The 18,973-nt window shown below is 42.8% G+C and overlaps 1 protein-coding gene across 1 annotated transcript in view; it reads left to right on the forward strand.

The window, feature by feature from the left end:
* Nucleotides 1–18,973, forward strand: part of LOC134227832 (helix-loop-helix protein delilah) — a 203,326-nt gene that overhangs the window by 81,341 nt on the left and 103,012 nt on the right. Inside the window, exon 2 of the mRNA XM_062709514.1 lies at nucleotides 10,371–10,449. The gene's annotated coding sequence lies outside the window, so the exon portion shown is untranslated. The remainder of the gene's footprint in view (nucleotides 1–10,370; nucleotides 10,450–18,973) is intronic.

The raw sequence follows: 18,973 nt of genomic DNA on the forward strand, positions 1-18,973 counted from the left end.
ATTTCAAAAATGGTAACCTGGCTTAGAAACCTGGCAGTTAATAACTGTGGAAGTGCTTAATGAACACTTAGCTGCGAGGCGGCTCTGTCCCAGTGTGGGGATGTAATGCCAATAAGAAGAAGAAAGATTTCGAAATATTGAACTAAACTGATCTCTCATATACATTAGCACCGGCTTATGGCTGAATTCTGAATTAAATAGTTTCTCAACATCTGGGGAAGGGTCGTTTGGCCGAATGCCTCTAGGCCGAAAGTTGTTTGGCCGAATAGGTCATTTGAAAAGTAAGCAATTAGGAATGAGAATAGAGACGTCTCACTTCTCACTACTCATTTATCGCTTCTCGCTGTAAAAGGTGAGAAGCGCAAAGTGACCAGTTAGACGCGCCACCTCTTGCGAAATGAATTCTAAACTAAACTAAACAGTTTCTCGACATATTGGACTCCAATCCTCGAATAACTTTGTAGAAGACGGCCATTTTCTAAATACCATAGATCCCGAGCTATCGAACCGTAGCGTAGCCAGGATTTCGAGCAGGGGAGGGCAACTTTTTGGGTCTTCTAATTCATAGTTTTATAGTGGTTTTATGAAAACACATGAATATTAGTGCTTGGCACTATTTTCTTCCAAAAACTTTGAAACGAAATCCACAACCAACAGTAAAGGCTGGATCAAAATAGCACGTTGCGCTGGGAATTGAAGTCATCGTTTTGTACTAGAACGCCACGCTAATAAACGAGACGCATCCATGCCCACAATGCAACGTTCGCGATGTGCGTTTATTAAACAACAATAATGATATTTGAATTTCTAAACAAATCCGCTCTGAAATAATATTTATTATCAAATAGGCTGTGGGAGTTCCTCCGGGAGGTCCTCTAGGAATTCTTCTAGGAGTTCCTCCTGAAATTCTTTCGAGAGTTCTTACGGGAGCTCCTCCGGCAGTTCCTTCGGGAACTCCTCCGGGAGATACACCTCAGAAGAGCAATTCCCACCGGAGGAAAATCCGGAGGAATTCCCGTAGAAATTATCAGAGGAATTCTAAGTCGCTAAGTTAACTAAGTCCCGTTTTATTAGGAAATGCTAAGACAATGTAACAATAAAACCGGACTTAGTTAACTCCTTGATAAAGGTACAATATATGTAACCGAAACGTCGGATAAAAACGTAAAACCCGTTTTTGAGCATAAGAAGACTGAAAGCCATAACCTCAAATATTATTATTATCTTTATTTGGAAAGTTTTCAGTCCAAGGCTGACTCACCTCGAATCCAGGAATTCCCTGTGGAGTTCCTGGAAGGATTCCCGGAGGAACTCTTGGTAAAACTCCTGGAGGATCTCCCGGAGGTACTCCCTCAAGCACTTCCGGAGGAATTCCCACAAGGAAGTCCTGAAATAATTCTTGGAGAAGTTCCTGAAGGAATTCCCGGAGAAATATCAGAAGTAATTCCCGGATAAAATACCAGGAGGAATTAATGCCGAAATTCCCAGATGAAATCCTGAAAGTATTCCCAGATGAATTGCTGATGAAATTACTGGATGCATTCCCGGGCGTTTGTTCTGAAGAAATTCCTGGAAGAACTCAATGGAAGATATCCTGGAGGAACTCTCAAATTAATTTCCGAATTAAATTCTGGAGTACATTCAGTACATTCAGAGTACAGAAATGCCTGAAGAAGTTCCTTGAAGAATTCCCGAAGGAATTTCTTATAGATTTACAAGTGAAATTATGGAGCGAAATCGGAGAGTTTCTGTCATAAATTTTTGAAGAAACTTGTGGTGGAATTTCGAGAGGAAATTCCGTATGTATTCGTGAAGGAACTCTCGAATACATTCCAGAAGAAATGCCGGAGATTTTGCTGGAAGAATAGCTGAAGAAATGTCTAGAAGTAAAACTTAGAAAAAAGAAAAAAAATCTTCAAGGAATTTCCTCATGAATTCCCTAAAAAAAAGTTAGTGAGGGGTTTCTAGATAAAAAGGAATTACAATTACATGAGAATTTGTGGATAACTTCCCGGAGGAATTAAGAAGTTCCCAGGGGAGCTTCTAGAAGGATTTTAAGGAGAATTTATGACCCCGAAATGTTTCGAGTTGTTTTGAACTTTCATATGTATTATGGATCCTGGATACCCTAATAAATTTTTGAGAATCTTTTGAATTTCAACCACCTATTTCTGAATATGATTGGATTGTGAAGTGCACATGTTAAGGGAATTCATTCCCGTTCAATCTTACCACCATTTAGGGGGGGGGGGGTCGACGGCCCCTTGCCCCGCTCTGGCTACGCCCTTGAACCAAACTGGTACGTATACACCAGCGCCGCCAAGTGGAAGAATTCCAAATATTTTTTTTTCCTTGACTCATAGTGCCGCATGGGATCGATCATAGATGGATTAAGAATTTGTTTCACTAAACCAGGATGTTCGAAAATATTATAAGAAACATCGCGCCATTTATTCAGAAAATTGACTATTTTCTCCGGTGTTCCGTTGGTCCGGATTTTCCGGAGGTCTAGCAGAAGATTCAGTAAACTTAAAATGTATCCTTAATGACAGTTTATTATTTTCCCGAAAAAATCACGTTGATATCATTTTAATTGACTTCAATATAATTGATTTTCGGACTGTTGTTCTTTTTACAACACGCGAGTTCTCGTGTTATGAAAGTTGAAGCGAGTTGCGGAAGGTTGAAACAAATGGATATAACTCGACAACGGAAAAAGATACATCAGACGATGTTCTTATAGCAAAATATGCGTTTTGGAAAGCCTCAAAATTCTCTAAAAGGTGACATTCGTGAGCAATGAAAAATATAATATGCAGATCAACGCCCCAATTCTAGTAAAAGAGTTGCTCTAAATAAGTAATCGGCAAAAGATATTGAGCATATTTATTCACCAAAAGTTGCTTTTTTTTAGCTCTTAAAGTCACCCGAAGACGACTTTTCCAAAAAAAAAGTAGATCAAAAATACTGTTTTTTGTTGGACACCCTAACTACGGGACTTAAGCTGGTTATGAAGTCCGTAATAAGCCCTATTTGCAGCTGCAATACGCCTTTTCACCTCGCGGGTAACATCATTATCGCACGTCACTAATGTTCCAAGATACACAAATTCTTCTACCACTTCAAATTTTTCACCATCCAGCACTATTTCGCTACCACCACCACTAATGAACCCACGTTGATTGCCAGCGACCATGTACTTCGTTTTGCTGGTATTGATCGTGAGTCCAATCCTCGCTGTCTCCCTCTTAAAAGGCGCAAAAGCCTCTTCCACGGCACGGCGATCAATTCCGATAATATCGATATCGTCCGCAAATCCCAGGAGCATATGCGATTTTGTGATAATGGTACCGCTTCTTTTCACACCAGCTCTCCTAATCGCTCCCTCGAGCGCTATATTGAACAGTAGGTTCGAGAGTGCATCACCCTGCTTTAATCCATCTACGGTAACAAATGACGTCGATATTTCATCCGCAACCCTTACACTTGATTTCGACCCGTCCAACGTTATACGAATCAGCCGTATCAGTTTCGCCGGAAAACCATGTTCAAGCATAATTTGCCATAATTCATTCCGTTTCACTGAATCGTACGCCGCCTTGAAATCAATAAACAGATGATGTGTCTGCAAGTTGTACTCCCGGAATTTATCAAGGATTAGTCTCAGGGTAAACATTTGATCCGTCGTTGATCGGCCCTCACGAAAACCTGCTTGGTATTCGCCGACGAAGGATTCTTCAAGCGGTCTCAATCTGTTGAACAGAATACGGGATATAATTTTGTACGCCGAATTAAGGAGGGTTATTCCTCGGTAATTGGCGCACTCCAGTCTGTGCCCTTTCTTAAAGAGAGGGCAAATGAGGTCGTCCAACCAGCTAGCAGGCATTTCCTCGTCTTCCCATATTTTCGACATAATATGGTGCAGAACTTCATAAAGCTGCTCACTGCCATGTTTGAGAAGTTCAGCCGGGAGCTGGTCCTTCCACGCAGCCTTATTGTTTTTCAGCTCTTTGACAGCTTTTTTCACCTCATCTAGTGTAGGTGATTCCACAGCTTGTCCATCGTCGCTAATATTTATTCTGTTCACCGATGCACCCTCACTTCCTCCATTCAACAAAGTCTCGAAGTGTTGCTTCCACCTGGCAGCCACTTCAGTTTTATCTGTCAGCAAATTCCCTTGTTGGTCGTTGCACATGACGGGAGATGGCGCTGTCTTTCTTCGCACGCCATTGACAGACTCATAAAACCTCCGCATATCGTTCTGCTCCATTTTTTCCTGCGCCTCACTAATAACTTGTTCTTCGTACTCTTTTTTCTTCCTGCGGTGGGTTCGTTTTTCGGCTGCTCTTGCTTCCTTGTACCGATCGAATAGAATCGGGTACCTGACACCAACATCCGGCTTCTGGCAACGTTCTTCTCGTCTGTCACTCTCTGACACTCCACATCGAACCAACCCGTTCTGGGTCGCCTCTGTGCAGTGCCTACCACTTCTCGTGCTGTTGTGCTCACCGCTCCATGGATCGACTCCCTTAGATCGTTGATGTTGTCGCTAACGTTGATTGCACTTATTCGTTCGTCGAGCTTCTGGCGGTACTCAGCCGATACTCCTTCCGCCGACAATCGCTGGATATTGTAACGCATCGTTCGCTGTGATCTTTCGTTCGATACAGTTGACAACCGTGATCGAATTTTACTGACAACGAGGTAGTGATCAGAGTCAATGTTCGGCCCTCTGAATGTCCGCACATCGATAACATCCGAGAAATGGCGCCCATCCACCAGAACATGGTCTATCTGGTTGCAAGTTTCACCATTTGGGTGTCTCCAGGTGTGCTTCCGGATGTTCTTTCGTGCAAAGAAGGTGCTACTGATGGCCATCCCTCTGGCAGCAGCAAAATTCACTAGCCGTAGGCCGTTGTCATTGGTAGCGGAGTGAAGGCTCTCCCTACCGATTATGGGACGGAAAAAGTCCTCTCTACCGACCTGAGCGTTAGCGTCTCCGATAACAATTTTCACGTCATGCTTTGGGCACTCTCCATAGGCTTTATCAAGATATTCATAAAACGTGTCCTTCACGTCGTCGGATTTATCGTTTGTCGGTGCGTAAACGTTGATTAGGCTGTAATTGAAGAATATGCCCCGTATCCTCAACACACAGATTCGTTCGCTAATGGGTTTCCACCGCATCACTCGCTTCATCTGCTTGCCCATCACTACGAAACCAACTCCATGCTCTGCTTTTTCACCGCCGCTGTGATAGATGTTACACTTGAATGCAGTATTGGTCGTGGGGTCCACGGCTCGGAATTCACGTTCTCCGGATCTAGGCCATCGGACTTCTTGAATAGCAGCCACGTTCACTCCAACCTTCTGCAGTTCACGAGCCAGAAGGCTCACTCGTCCAGGTTCATTTAGGGTCCTGACATTCCAGGTACCAAGTTTCCAATCATAGTCCTTATTTCGTTGCCGGGTCGGTTGCCAAAAATAACATTCTCTTTTTCTTCTATCTCCATTTTTCGTGGTATTTGAGAGGCTTCAGTAAGCTACCTACCTACCTTACCTTACCTTACCTAATACGAATTTTGAACTCTAACGTGAATTCTGTGCTGTTATTTGCTAGCGAAACATGGTGTGTATCAGTGGAGAACACTCAACGGCTGCAGGTGTTCATCAACAGTTGCCTGCGGTATATAATTTGGGCCTGGTGGCCTAAAAACTGGATCTCACACAACGAGCTTCATCATCGTTGTCTCCAGAGGCCGATAGCAACAGAAATTGGGGATCGAAAGTGGGGCTGGGTCGGCCACAATCTACGTAGGGGTGGAAACGAAATCTGTAAACAAGCATTCGACTGGAATCCAGCGGGACATCGCAGCAGAGGCAGACCCAGAGGCTCTTGGCGGCGAAGCCTCAATAAAAAAAATAATAGAAGTCGACCGAAATCTAACCTGGCACCAGGTTAAAGCGTTAGCTGGGCAACGCTCAGGATGGAGATCTTTCAAGTCGGCCCTTTGCACCACCGGAGGTGTACAGGATTCGTAAGTAGGTAAAGTTAGTCATTGGCCGAATAGGTCATTTGAAAAGTAAGCAATTAGGAATGAGAAGAGATACGTCTCACTTCTCACTGCCCATTTATCACTTCTCGCTGAAAAAAGGGAGAAACGCAAAGTTACTAGTGAGACGCGCCACCTTGCGGATGAGTTCTAAACTAAACAGTTTCTCGACATATTGGTTTCCAAACCTCGAATAACTTTGTAGGAGACGGCCATTTTATAAATACCATAGATCCCGAGCTATCGAACCAAACTGGTAGGTACGTATACACTGGCGCCGCCAAGTGGAAGAATTCCAAATCATTTTTCTCTTTGACTCATAGTGCCGCATGGGATCGATCATAGACACCAGGATGTTCGAAAATATTATAAGAAACATCGCGCCATTTATTCATAAAATTGACTATTTGCTCCGGTGTTCCGTTGGTCCGGATTTTCCGGAGGTCCAGCAGAAGATTCAGCAGACTTAAAATGTATCCTTAATGCAGAGCGTTAATGAATAAAGCTTCCAATGAATGATTAAATTTGTTATGATTAAATCATTCAACTCTATGATTGAAGATTATGAATAATGATTTATTCGTTTTTGACAATGATTAATGACTATGATTAACGATTAAATAAATTTTTGACAATGATTAACGATTATGATTAATGAATAAAACGTTTGGAGTGTGATTAACGATTACCGATCGTGATTAAATGTTGGCACAATATGTGTATGATTAATGATTAACGATCGATATGATTAATGATTAATGATTATGAATAATCAAATTGAATGATTTGCATAGTGATCAATAAGCATGTAACCTTTCTACCAAATTGGGTTATTAAAAGGCATAAAAATTATATGATTAAGATTAAAGATTAATGAATAAAAGCGATGAATGCAATGATTAAAATTGATGATTAATGAATAAACTCAAAACAATTATGAATATGATTAGTGATTAATGATTTAATGTAAAATTCTATGATTAACGATTAGTGATTAATGATTAAATCGTGTTTGTTGTATGATTATGATTAATGAATAATGATTAAATAACCCATTATTCATTAATCATGATTAAATCTATGATTAATCACTAATGCTCTGCCTTAATGACAGTTTATTATTTTCCCGAAAAAATCACGTTGATATCATTTCAATTGACTTCAATATAATTGACTTTCGGACTTTTTACAACACGCGAGTTCTCGTGTTATGAAAGTTGAAGCGAGTTACGAGGAGGTTAAAACAAATGGATATAACTCGACAACGGAAAAAGATACATCAGGCGATGTTCTTATAGCAAAATATGCATTTTGGAAATCAAACTCAAAATTATTTAAAAGGTGACATTCGTGAGCAATGAAAAATATAATATGCAGATCAACGCCCTAATCCTAGTAAGAGAGTTGCTCTAAATATGTGATCGGCAAAAGATATTGAGCATATTTATACACCAAAATTGCTTTTTATTAGCTCTTAAAGTCACCCGAAGACGACTTTTCCAAAAAAAGTAGATCAAAAATACTGTTTTTTGTGGGACACCCTAACCAAAGTAGATAAAATTGCTCTGAATCAGCCAACTTAAGAGCTACAGACTTTTCATAACATTAGATGTCAGTACACACGAAATCAGAAAAATAGCAATAACGAGTTCGACTCTCGGTCCGGTCCGAGTTCGATTCTCGGTCTAGGATGTTTTCGGGTGGGAAACATTCTCGACTCCCTAAGCATAGTGTATCCACTGTGCTTGTCGGACATAGAAAAGCTATCAATTAACTGAGGAAATGCTAGTAGAATACTAAGTTGAACAGCAGGCCAAGTTACAGTTGGAATTTAGAGCATTTGAAGAGTAAGAAGAAGTTGAAAAGCAGGCCAAATTCCAGTTGGAATGTAGAGCCATTGAAGAAGAAGAAAAATTACTTAGCCGCAATCATGTTATACGAACTAGCCAACATTATATCTGATTTTTTAATAAAGTTGTTGAATAAACGTTTTTTATCTACTGTAAAGTAAATTTGAAAATATATTGCTAGTTGTTGATGAATAAATACTTCATTCTTAAGCGAATAATGCTTAAACAAATGCTACGCTAGCTAAATAAATCTGATAATAGTGATGTTTATTACACTGGTAGTTGTTGCTTGGTCTATTCATTCTAATAGATCAGATGAGGAAATACTAATACTATTGAATACGTACTGATTCGTAAAATATAAGGTGCATAGGTCATATCGCTTTACGTATAGTGAATCCCGATCTATGTTTCTGATTAACGCACCCAACTAACACAACATTCTTCCCGTGGTAAATGTGGCGATGCAGAGGTATTCTCGGTCTCTGGTAGCAATTTGATCAGTCTATCTATTTCTTTACCCAAGTTGTTCATTCAGCAAATAACTTTTTTGAGCGAATAACCCATTCGGTCAAATTGCATTTACGAGAAAGTCGTCGTTCTGCAAAACGATTCATTCGACTGTACGACCGTTTCGCACAGATAACATGTTTGGTTTCATGAATTCTTCGGCCTTCATGCCTGGTTGTGGGAATGACTTTCGGCCTATGATTTGTTCGACGATATAATTTCCGGTCAAACTATCGGCTCGGCCTACCAAGGTTTTCGGTCAAAAGGGATTGGACCTTGGATTGGGCTAAATAATATATTTGGTCGATGCAAGTTACATTTTCCAACCATGAACACTACCTTATTTTAAATGTGTTTAAAACTTGTCGAACAATTCAAATGACAGTGGAGCTAACACTGTTATTTATCTAGAAAGTATCGACTGTTATTTTGTTCTACTTTCTTGAAAAATAAGATCACCTTGCTCCCCATCCTTTCAATTACCAACGACATTCAGTTGTGTCATCTGAATAATGGCGCATGGCACCAAAACTCGCCCAGCCCGAAGATTAATGATTGCAATTTACCCTTCGAAGGTCGTCCCCATAATATGCATGACCAATTCCCGGTATCATGTAAACCAGATCACTCATCGATAGCATTCAACTTCGCCGAAAGGGGAAACAGCCAATGCATTATCCCTTTCAAAAAAGGCTCTCGGAACCTGAAAAAAAGTAACAGTCATCTTCCATTGCATCCGAAGGCATGAAAAAAAGGAACGGTCTCAAAATCAAAGCACCTGTTTTCGCGGGTCTCTGCCAGTGCCAGCAGACGTATGTGTCCCTCGGAGGGACACCGCCGCGACCGCAACGATACATTCGTCCGAGTACGTGTGCGACATGTTAACAAGTTAAGCAGACCAAACAGACAAACCGCCGCGCGACTGGCAGCCGCGGACCGCCCGCCGCCGTAGCCACTACACGAGACCCATTAAAATCGGACAGGCAGAAGAACGGTCCCCGAAAACGTCGCAGAGGAATGGCACAAAACTGTGGTGGTTGCAATGTAATATCGTTTGTCGGTACGGTTATGGGCTCGACCACCTTCACTTGCATCATCATAGATCAATGAACACGGGCGAAGGGACCCCGCGACAGGCGCGGCGGCTGAGCCAGTCACGCGGCTGACGACAACGACGACGACCATGTCGTCGTTTCAGTCGCCGGGATAAATATTGACATAAAAGGGGGCAAAACAAGCTTTCGATCAAGTTTACGCGTGATAAGACACAAGAATAATTTCAGCCCCCTTTCGGTGCTGTGCGTGCTTCGACTTCGATCCACTTTCTGTCCCTGATGGACCTCGCAGACGAACGAAGACGCGAGCCAGTTAATTCGTTTTTTTTTTGGCAAAAGTTATCTTTGGAACTGGCAAAACTCGGCCGTCCTTATTGAACAGATTCATTTCACACCCAACCCGAAGTGTCAGAAAAGCCATAGGAAACAAATAATAAATTTTAAATTTAAATGCAACCCTGCCGGCCCGGACGCCCCATACAGTTGAAAAGGAAACCACCGGACCAAGAAGCCAAACTGACTGGCTGCCAAAAAATCAAACAAAACGCGATCCTCGTCGATTGCTGGTCGCGGTGAAGAGGCGTTCGGTAATCGCAGTCCGGGTGGATGCAGCTCGAATAATGCTGCAGAAATGCATTTTTTTGATTTAGGACCCCGACTCGGCGGCGGTTGCTTGCGTAAGGTTTCTGCTCATACGACATAAAAGCGATGTGACGCGGCGATGGGCCCTTCCTTTTATTGCGGGATCGTTAATGAGAGTGGCCTTCTCGAAATAAAAACTGAAAATCCATTACACGTTCTTTTTCTTCTTCATTATCATCCGGCAGAGTTCGAATGTATCGTCTTTCGATTGAAAGTGGCTGATTTGTGTTTCTGTTTTTGTCTTGTTTGTTTGTTTACAGGTTCTTGCATTCACTGAGCGCCTACGTAGCTCAGCCGCGTGGTCGTCAGCTGATAAGAGCACACGATGGATTCATTATGGTAAGTATCGAATTTGCAGATTGAACTTTTTTTCAATGGTTGGGATTAGTGAATGTTTCATATAGGTGGAAAGCAACCGATCTGATATCAAGTGTCGAAAGGAGCCGGCTGTAGACAATTTACACCGTGTCCAATATATTCTCATACAAATTCAAACTTTGATTATTTCACAATTATTATTCGTATTTTAATGGTTATTGTTAAAATCGATTGCAAGCGGCACGCACGTACGAGATAAAAAAGTGTATGAGAATATATTGGACACGGTGTAATCATTGTAGTATTTATCATTTGATTCTGATCTTGATTTTTTAAACGACAATTAAAGTACAGTCAAACCTCCATTAGGCGATGTTCTATAACTCGATATTGACTCAATGCAAGAAATAATCATAATAAAAATTTGGTCTAAGCTACTGTGATTGTTCCTTCAAACAACTTTCCAAGAAATTTCTATTCCACATATCGATATTTTCATTTCAGTATCGACTTATGGAGATTTGACTGTATTTTGGTCAACTTATGTGCCCAACAGAAAGAATAGACTCCGATCTATCTGGTAGTATCGTCAATTGAACAAAATATGCTGAATAGAAGAAGCCGTTCGAATAACTGCGGGAAGATTCATTTGACCGAAAACCATGCTACTAGGTCGAAAGTTGTTTGGACGAATATACCATTTGGCTTAACAGACCATTAGGCCGAAAGGACCGTACAGCCGAAAAGGTAATTTGGTCGAATAGGTTATTTGATTCAGCCGAATAGGGTATTTGCGAAAATGCCGTTTGGCTTTAATGGTCGCTTGGCAAAAAGGACTACTGGAAATAGTAAGAAGTGAGAAATGAGGAGCAAGCGTGATGCCTCTCGTTTCTAACTTCTTACTTTTCACTTTTCACAGTGAGATGGGAGTAATGAAAAGTGAAAAGTAAGAAGTGAGACGTCTCACTTCTCATTCAAAACTTCAAAACTGAGAAGAGCGAAATAAGATGTTAGAATTAAGAAATGAAAAATGATGACTGAGACACTTCTCTTAAAAATGACTAATGAGAAATGACTAGTGTGAAGTGAGAAGTGAGACATCTTACTACTCACTCCACACTTCTCACTTTTTACAGTAAAAAATGAGAAATGAGTACATGGTGCGGAATGAGATGTCTCACTTCTCACTTCACAATAATCACATTTCACAGTGAGAAGTGAGTAGTGAGAAGTGTGAAATGTTGAGTGAAAAGTGAGAAAGAAAACGATGAACTTCACCCTTTGCACTCCTACTTTCTCACTTTTCACTGTGAGAGGTAAGTAGTGAGACGTTCCACTTCTGGCCAAATAAAATAGTCAGCCGTGCTATTCGGCCGAATGGTCTATTCGGCCAAATGACATATTCAGCCGTACGACCCATTGGACCCATATGACGTTCGACCAGGTGGGTTTCGGCCAAATGGCTTTCGGCTGTATGAGTTTCGACTAAATGACCCTACCCCCTGTAGAGCACATCACTTATCAGGGTGAATCCAGACCCAACGATACCTACCAATTGACAAATGTTCCATTTTTGCCTTTCTCGTACAACTAAGTTGTACCGAAAGGCTATCATTTCACTCCAAAATCGAACTTTTGATAGAAGTCCCTTAGACCCATAGTGTTATATACCATTCGACTCAGCTCGATGAGCTGAACAAATGTCTGTCTGTCCGTGTGTGCGTGTGTGTGTATGTGTGTGCGTGTGTGTGTGCACAAAATGCCATAAAAACATTAGCCAAATTTTCACATAGAAACTCTTAACCGATTTTCTTGCAACAAGTTGCATCCGACAGAGACTAAAACGCTGTTGATCACTATTGAATTTCATAATAATTGCAAATTGCAAAAAATAGATAATATTAAAATAGTGATGAGACATAATCAGAAAGAACAATAATGTGTTACGAAAATGCCGTGCATCTATGAATATTTTATCCGTGGCTTCCCATTAAGAGTTTCATCGTACTATAAAGATGCTCGTGTTGCACGCATTTAGGCGTAAGTATGCTCTTCGTTCAGTTTCATAGTACTATGAAATTGTCCGAAAGTCAAAATTCGAACATAGGAATTTCGAGAAACTTTTGGCAGCGCCATCTGTCGTCTACTAGTGTAAATTTTCTATCACAACATTAGACGGTGTAACTGTTTTGCCTTTCTTGTATTGTCGGGCCGGCACCAAACCGGACCGCGCGATTGAGCACTCGCGCTGCGACGCGAGTCGCGACATTTTGAAATATTTCATGAGTAGTGCGCATTATGCACGCATGGATGTACTATCATGCGCACTAATCAGAAATGAGTTGCGACGTCTGATAACTGCAGATACTTCATTTTATTGAAAACAAATTTTCGATTTTCTACTATACACGGAATACATCATCGAGGTGTAAGCGTAAAGGCTACATTTATTATTGTCGGGCCGGCACCAAACCGGACCGCGCGATTGAGCACTCGCGCTGCGACGCGAGTCGCGACATTTTGAAATATTTCATTAGTAGTGCGCATTATGCACGCATGGATGTACTATCATGCGCACTAATCAGAAATGAGTTGCGACGTCTGATAACTGCAGATATTTCATTTTATTGAAAACAAATTTTCGATTTTCTACTATACACGGAATACCTTTTTGCGCGAGAAAGGCGCCATCACCGCTAGGTGGATTAATCTGGTTTTTCTCAACAAATTACATGCGAAGAAGGTCAAAGCCTATTTGATCACAATTGAATTTACTTATGATCGGCAATGGTAATCGTTATTAAATAATGATGAAAAAATGATATATTGAATCAAAAAATGTTTAAAGTTTCGAAAGACTGTGAATGGACTTGTTTTTGGGATAATTGTCGAATGTCGATCTATTCTTGGAAAAAAATGATTAAAAATAAAAATACAGCAAAACCGTTTGATTTAACTGAGGAACGAAAGGATTGAAATTCTGCGTATTGCAATTCCTGCGCGCGATGTGATTAGATCAAGGTTTTCCATTGCGATTTTAGCAAACTTTTCTATGCACAAGAGCGGTGGGACACCCGCAAAAAATGGAGTAATTGTAGATCGAATGGGTCCCAATTCTGAGAGTTTATTAGAGTATATAAGAGTTTCTTTCTTTGCGTAAATAGGACGCTCACGAGAAGAATGGTGTAATTGTGCATTAGATAGATCAAAATTCTGCATGGTGAGACGCACGCACAAGAGTTTGTGCTTGGACAAGATTGATCAAAATTCTGCGTTGTGGGACGCCCTTCTTCTCCTGTTCGGAATGTCTCCAACAAAAATGGTGAAATATTTGATAGAATGTATCACAATTATGCGTGGTGGGACGCCCGGAAACCTTTTTTTTTCTTTGGTGGGAAACCCACAAGAAAAATGATGTAATTGTGGAACGGGTGGATAACAATTTTGCGTTGTGAGACACCTGCATACACAAGTTCCTTCCTTTAGTGGGACGCTCGCATGAAATATGGTGTAATTATGGATCGGATGTGAAATATTTGATAGGGTGTATCAAAACTCTGCGTTGTGGCATGCCTGCATACAAAAGTGTCCCACTTTACATTGATTGGATACTCGCATAAAAAATGGTGTAATTTGTGATCAGATGGATGACAACTCTGCTTTGTGAGACGCCCACATACAAGAATTTTTTTCTCTGTGTTGTTGGTACGCTCGCAACTGTAGATCGAATCAATCACATTTCTGGGCGTTGGGACATACGCGTGTAAGAGTTCTTTCTTTTGTATTGGTAGAATACCGGCAACAAAAAATTGTGTAATTTTGGGTCGAATGAATCAAAGTTCTGCGAGGTGGGACGCACATGTAGGAATGCCTCCATGTAATTATGGATCAGATGGATCACAACGCTGCGTGTTGTTACTCCCGCATACAAGAGTATTTTTCACTCGTTCACGAATTATGCATTAATGTTCATTTTCATAGGAATCAAGTCATCATTCATGAGAACGGGATGACATAAAACTCATAGCAAAGTCTCTCTAACGTCTTTTTATTAATTTTTAATCATTTGCTTATAATGATTCTCATAAACTAAATACCATCATACTCCTTGATATTTATGAGTGCGTCGGTGAGTCACTGGCCTCTCGCAGATGTAGTTGATATCATATAATCACTTTCTTACTTTTCCTAATAACGGAGAATATGGGCTTGGAGGAAAATGATAGCTTTCATGCATTTTCAGTTTGGACCTCCAACTGAATTGCTATTCAATCCCAAATGGAAATCCATAAGAAATTGGAGTAAGATACCCGAGCAGCACAAGTTGGACAAAACTGGTTGCAGCAAATTGATTGTGACTAAATCTGGTCACATATGAGTTGCAGTAACATGTGTGCTGCTAGGATAGTTAAAGTATATACATGACAGTTATCAGTATGTCTATAGCCCTCAGTACACTGTTCGTCATGATGATAAATATTTGTCAAGTCAGCCTGAAATCCATGTCGATTTCTAATCAGCCTGATAGATGTCCGGATAAACTTGACAAACTTGACAAATATTTGTCAACAGTGGACTGCGGGCTTATGTCTATGTCTATGTTACAACGCAACGCAATGAATGGGACACAGTTCTGCGTGTTGGGACAAACACGCGCAAGAGCTTCTTCTTATGTGTTGTAGGATGGGTACACAATTACGGATTAAATGGATCACAGTTTTGTGGGTGGAACGCATTAGCGGGATTCTGCATTAGTCAACGCATTAGTGGGATTCTCGTATGAAAAAAACTTCTGGCCTCAGGGGGTACCTCGGCTAAAGATGCGTAATGGCGGATTACAATTTCAATCAAAACGTTGAATGAACATATTTTAAAAATATTCAATGCAATCCACATGATCAAAACAAAATGTCGAATAAAATGTAAAGAATATGGTTCTGACCTAAAATCTAGAGTTTAAAGGTTCGGAAGTCGTAATTCAAGAGATGTGAGGACTTTTTTCCGAACCGTTTAGTTGCTGCGTTGCTAGAGCCTCCTTTCAAGAGGCTCGGAAGCCTCCTTCCAAGAGGCTCGGAAGCCTCCTTCCAAGAGGCTCGGAAGCCTCCTTTCAAGAGGCTCGGAAGCCTCCTTCCAAGAGGCTCGGAAGCCTCCTTCCAAGAGGCTCGGAAGCCTCCTTTCAAGAGGCTCAAAAGCCCCCTTTCAAGAGGCTGGAAAGCCTCCTTTCAAGAGGCTCGAAAGCCTCATTTGAAGAGGCTCAAAAGCCTCATTTCAAGAGGCTCGGAAGCCTCATTTCAAGAGGCTCGGAAGCCTCCTTTCAAGAGGCTCGGAAGCCTCCTTTCAAGAGGCTCAAAGCCTCCTTTCAAGAGGCTCAGGAAGCCTCCTTTCAAGAGGCTCAGAAGCCTCCTTTCAAGAGGCTCAGAAGCCTCCTTTCAAGAGGCTCAGAAGCCTCCTTTCAAGAGGCTCAGGCCTCCTTTCAAGAGGCTCAGAAGCCTCCTTTCAAGAGGCTCAGAAGCCTCCTTTCAAGAGGCTCAGAAGCCTCCTTTCAAGAGGCTCGAAGCCTCCTTTCAAGAGGCTCAGAAGCCTCCTTTCAAGAGGCTCAGAAGCCTCCTTTCAAGAGGCTCAGGAAGCCTCCTTTCAAGAGGCTCAGGAAGCCTCCTTTCAAGAGGCTCAGGAAGCCTCCTTTCAAGAGGCTCAGAGCCTCCTTTCAAGAGGCTCAGAGCCTCCTTTCAAGAGGCTCAGAGCCTCCTTTCAAGAGGCTCAGAAGCCTCCTTTCAAGAGGCTCAGAAGCCTCCTTTCAAGAGGCTCAGAAGCCTCCTTTCAAGAGGCTCAGAAGCCTCCTTTCAAGAGGCTCAGAAGCCTCCTTTCAAGAGGCTCAGAGCCTCCTTTCAAGAGGCTCAGAGCCTCCTTTCAAGAGGCTCAGAAGCCTCCTTTCAAGAGGCTCAGAGCCTCCTTTCAAGAGGCTCAGAGCCTCCTTTCAAGAGGCTCAGGAAGCCTCCTTTCAAGAGGCTCAGGAAGCCTCCTTTCAAGAGGCTCAGGAAGCCTCCTTTCAAGAGCTCAGAAGCCTCCTTTCAAGAGGCTCAGAAGCCTCCTTTCAAGAGGCTCAGGAAGCCTCCTTTCAAGAGGCTCAGAAGCCTCCTTTCAAGAGGCTCAGAGCCTCCTTTCAAGAGGCTCAGAAGCCTCCTTTCAAGAGGCTCAGAAGCCTCCTTTCAAGAGGCTCAGAAGCCTCCTTTCAAGAGGCTCAGAAGCCTCCTTTCAAGAGGCTCAGAGCCTCCTTTCAAGAGGCTCAGGAAGCCTCCTTTCAAGAGGCTCAGAAGCCTCCTTTCAAGAAGCTCAGAAGCCTCCTTTCAAGAGGCTCCAGAGCCTCCTTTCAAGAGGCTCAGAAGCCTCCTTTCAAGAGAGCTCAGAAGCCTCCTTTCAAGAGGCTCAGGAAGCCTCCTTTCAAGAGCTCAGAAGCCTCCTTTCAAGAGGCTCAGAGCCTCCTTTCAAGAGGCTCAGAAGCCTCCTTTCAAGAGGCTCAAGCCTCCTTTCAAGAGGCTCAGAGCCTCCTTTCAAGAGGCTCAGAAGCCTCCTTTCAAGAGGCTCAGAGCCTCCTTTCAAGAGGCTCAGAAGCCTCCTTTCAAGAGGCTCAGGAAGCCTCCTTTCAAGAGGCTCGGAAGCCTCCTTTCAAGAGCTCAGAAGCCTCCTTTCAAGAGGCTCAGAAGCCTCCTTTCAAGAGGCTCAGAAGCCTCCTTTCAAGAGGCTCAGAAGCCTCCTTTCAAGAGGCTCAGAAGCCTCCTTTCAAGAGCTCAGAAGCCTCCTTTCAAGAGGCTCAGAAGCCTCCTTTCAAGAGGCTCAGAAGCCTCCTTTCAAGAGGCTCAGAAGCCTCCTTTCAAGAGGCTCAGAGCCTCCTTTCAAGAGGCTCAAGCCTCCTTTCAAGAGCCTCGGAAGTCTCCTTTCAAGAGCCTCGGAAGCCTCCTTTCAAGAGCCTCGGAAGTCTCCTTTCAAGAGGCTCGGAAGCCTCCTTTCAAGAGGCTCGGTAGCCTCCCCAGACAACCAGAATGCATGCATAATAGAATTGATTTTCTCTTATGCGATGCCTATGCCTAAATTTCATCGCTTACCAGTCGCGAAAACACTTTTACGTACAAAAGTGGAGGCGATATAAGTGTATTTCTTATCCGACGTTGCACGGAAGTGTATGCGATGTGCACGATTTTTATGCGAGTTTGTTCGTTATGCATTGCGATGTAGTTTGTGATAACAAACTCTGTTTGACAGATAATCCGATTTCCTGTGAGTTTGATTGCAGGAATATGCGATGTCAACAAATGAAGCTGGAATAAACTCGTAAAATAGCCTACTGTGCGGGAAAATTTATAAATAAACTGATGAGCTTTGCACAACAATGCGAATCTGATGAAACTTGGATCGGTAAACGATTTTGATCGTGCATTCTTATGCGATGTGTGGTTGTCTGGGTCCTTTCAAGAGGCTCGGAGGCCTCCTTTCAAGAGGCTCGGAAGCCTTCTTTCAAGAGGCTCGGTTGCCTCATTTCAAGAGGCTCGGAAGCCTCCTTTCAAGAGGCTCGGAAGCCTCCTTTCAAGAGGCTCGGAGGCCTCCTTTCAAGAGACTCTGAAGCATCCTTTCAAGAGGCTCGGAAGCCTCATTTCAAGAGGCTCGGAAGCCTCCTTCTAAGAGGCTTGGAAGCCTCCTTTCAAGAGGCTCAGAAGCCTGCTTTCAAGAGGCTTGAAGCCTCTTTTCAAGAGGCTCGGAAGCCTCCTTTCAAGAGGCTCGGAAGCCTCCTTCCAAGAGGCTCGGAAGCCTCCTTCCAAGAGGCTCAGAAGCCTCCTTCCAAGAGCTCAGAAGCCTCCTTTCAAGAGGCTCAGAAGCCTCCTTTCAAGAGGCTCAGAAGCCTCCTTTCAAGAGGCTCAGGAAGCCTCCTTTCAAGAGGCTCAGAAGCCTCCTTTCAAGAGGCTCAGAAGCCTCCTTTCAAGAGGCTCAGAAGCCTCCTTTCAAGAGGCTCAGAAGCCTCCTTTCAAGAGGCTCAAGCCTCCTTTCAAGAGGCTCAGAAGCCTCCTTTCAAGAGGCTCAGAAGCCTCCTTTCAAGAGGCTCAGAAGCCTCCTTTCAAGAGGCTCAGAAGCCTCCTTTCAAGAGGCTCAGAAGCCTCCTTTCAAGAGGCTCAGGCCTCCTTTCAAGAGGCTCAGAAGCCTCCTTTCAAGAGGCTCGGAAGCCTCCTTTCAAGAGGCTCAGAGCCTCCTTTCAAGAGGCTCAGAAGCCTCCTTTCAAGAGGCTCAGGAAGCCTCCTTTCAAGAGGCTCAGAAGCCTCCTTTCAAGAGGCTCAGGAAGCCTCCTTTCAAGAGGCTCAGAAGCCTCCTTTCAAGAGCTCAAGCCTCCTTTCAAGAGGCTCAGAAGCCTCCTTTCAAGAGGCCTCAGAGGCCTCCTTTCAAGAGGCTCAGGCCTCCTTTCAAGAGGCTCAGAGGCCTCCTTTCAAGAGGCTCAGGCCTCCTTTCAAGAGGCTCAGAAGCCTCCTTTTAAGAGGCTCAGGAAGCCTCCTTTCAAAAGGCT

The sequence above is a fragment of the Armigeres subalbatus genome, chromosome 3, assembly GCF_024139115.2.
Source record: "Armigeres subalbatus isolate Guangzhou_Male chromosome 3, GZ_Asu_2, whole genome shotgun sequence".
NCBI classification, from domain to species: Eukaryota; Metazoa; Arthropoda; class Insecta; order Diptera; family Culicidae; genus Armigeres; species Armigeres subalbatus.